Genomic DNA, 2,160 nt, shown 5'->3' on the forward strand with positions numbered 1-2,160 from the left:
CACACCGCACTTGGGACTTACTTAACAGCTTCCAACATCTTCAAGTAAAACCTAGAGGTTTTTGTTTTACTTTCTTTCTTTTTTAATCTCCATTGGCCAACCGGATTCAGTCTTTTTGTGGGTGCTGGAATGTCTAGAAGTTGTTGTCTGTTTCCCAGACGAAAATATAACAACAGAGGCATTTTAGTGATAATCCAGGGAAAGCTACAATGGCCTAGACTGAAGAGATTCGATGCCATAAAAAGCATCAGCGCATTAAAAAAATAGGCAAAATTAGCTGGGCAGTGGTGGCGCACGCCTTTAATCCCAGCACTTGGGAGGCAGAGGCAGGTGGATTTCTGAGTTCGAGATTAGTCTGGTCTACAGAGTGAGTTCCAGGACAGCCAGGACTATACAGAGAAACCCTGTCTGAAAACAAAAACAAAAACAAACAAAAAAAAATTAGGCAAAATTAACCTTTTAATGTAAGAACACAAGTAGACTGAGATTAGGCTAAAGCATCAAGTTCAAACTGCTTGGGGAAGATATCTTCCTGGCACTATATTATTCCAGCAGTTTGCCTCATGACCTGCTTTTGACAACGCTAGTGTAAAAATAGCAAAATCTCTACTGGATGTGATTGAAAGCTGCTTTCATTTCTGCATGTCCCTCTATAGGGCTACTCCACCTTCCCAGTGCTGCCACTCTTTAATACAGTCAGTCCCTCATGTTGCAGTGCCCCCCCCACCATAATGTTTTTGTTGCTACTTTGTAAGTATAATTTTGCTACTGTTTTGAAATGGTAATGCAAATATATGGCATGAAGGATGTCTGATATGGGACCCATGTGAAAGGGTCTTAGGCCACAGGTTGAGAACCTACAGTCCTTCAGTCACTTCATGACTCCGCAGCAGTCACACTCCTCCTTAAATTCCAGCTAGTTTTGTTTGTTGGCTTCATTTTTGCTTACATTATTACTTGCACATGAGTAAGCGCTGGGTGGTGACAAGGAGCAGGACGCCTTCTGTGGACTATGGGACATAAGCCTTCCAGGAAAAGTCACACCCTAACCTAAGGGGGGGAGAGGCAAGCTCAGGCAAAGAGACCCTTCTTTGTGTAGTGTGTGCTAAATGATCTAGAGTTAAGTAGAAAGGATGGCTGAAATACCTCCTCTGTAGATATTTGCAGGAGCCCCAAGAGCCTTTGTTGGCTTCTAAGCCCTTGATATATGCATCCTGTGTGGCCAAGGAACTTACTTTCTTTTTTCTTTAATCTGTATGGGTGTTTTGTCCGCATGTATGTCTTTCACTATGTGGATGCCCAGTGCCCACAGAAGGCCCAGAAGAGAGCAGCCAACCCCCTAGAACTGTAGTTACAGGTCTTTGTGAGGCGCCATATGGGTGCTGAGTGTAGAACCTAGGACTTCTTGAACAATGCTCTTAACTGCTTTCTCTCCACAGCCCCAAAAGAACTACCTATTTTTTTTTGGGGGGGGGGGGCAGGGTTTTTATTGTGTAGCCCTGGCTAGTCTCTAGCCTCAAAATCACAGAAGTCCACCTGTCTGTGCCTTCCCAGTGCCAGGATTTATGGCCTGTGCCAGAAAGTCGGGGTTACTTCAAATCTAGTTACACGTAACAAATGGATTGACACTTTCTAGACTATAAATATGTGTTTATGGATGTCAATTACTTTAGGAACCATCAGTTACAAAAGTACAGGTTGTAGGTGCCCAGCCAAAGTTTGGGTCCTCCTGGCCACAACCATGAAAGTTGTACTTTGGAGCAGGGCAGTATCTTCAGAGGGAGACCTGGGTAGACAGAGAGCAGAGGCTGAAGACTTCTACCCTGATTCTACTCTGATGTCTTCCTCCCCCAGAATAGTCTCAGTTGCTTGGGCAGTGACTACTCTTTACGTTGACTTCCGTGTGTGTCTCCTAAGAAGAATGTTTGCAGGGCTGGAGAGATGGCTCAGCAGGTAAGAACACATACTGCTCTCCCTGAGGGAGGCTCCGAGTTTGGTTGTGGCATCTACCTTGAGTGGCTTACAATTGCCTACAATTCCAGCTACATAGGATTCAATGCCCTCTTCTAGTGCCCTCTCCTGACTTTCTCAGGCACCCTAACACACACACACACACACACACACACACACACACACACACTTTTTTCTTTTTCTTTCTTT

The 2,160-nt window shown here is 44.7% G+C and overlaps 1 long non-coding RNA gene across 2 annotated transcripts in view; it reads left to right on the top strand.

The window, feature by feature from the left end:
• Positions 1-2,160, top strand: part of LOC116076889 — an 11,806-nt gene that overhangs the window by 889 nt on the left and 8,757 nt on the right. For both annotated transcript variants that reach the window (XR_004113120.1, XR_004113119.1), the window contains exon 3: positions 1,855-1,953. This is a non-coding gene — a long non-coding RNA (uncharacterized LOC116076889). The remainder of the gene's footprint in view (positions 1-1,854; positions 1,954-2,160) is intronic.

This window comes from Mastomys coucha, unplaced genomic scaffold, assembly GCF_008632895.1.
Source record: "Mastomys coucha isolate ucsf_1 unplaced genomic scaffold, UCSF_Mcou_1 pScaffold5, whole genome shotgun sequence".
Classification (NCBI taxonomy): domain Eukaryota; kingdom Metazoa; phylum Chordata; class Mammalia; order Rodentia; family Muridae; genus Mastomys; species Mastomys coucha.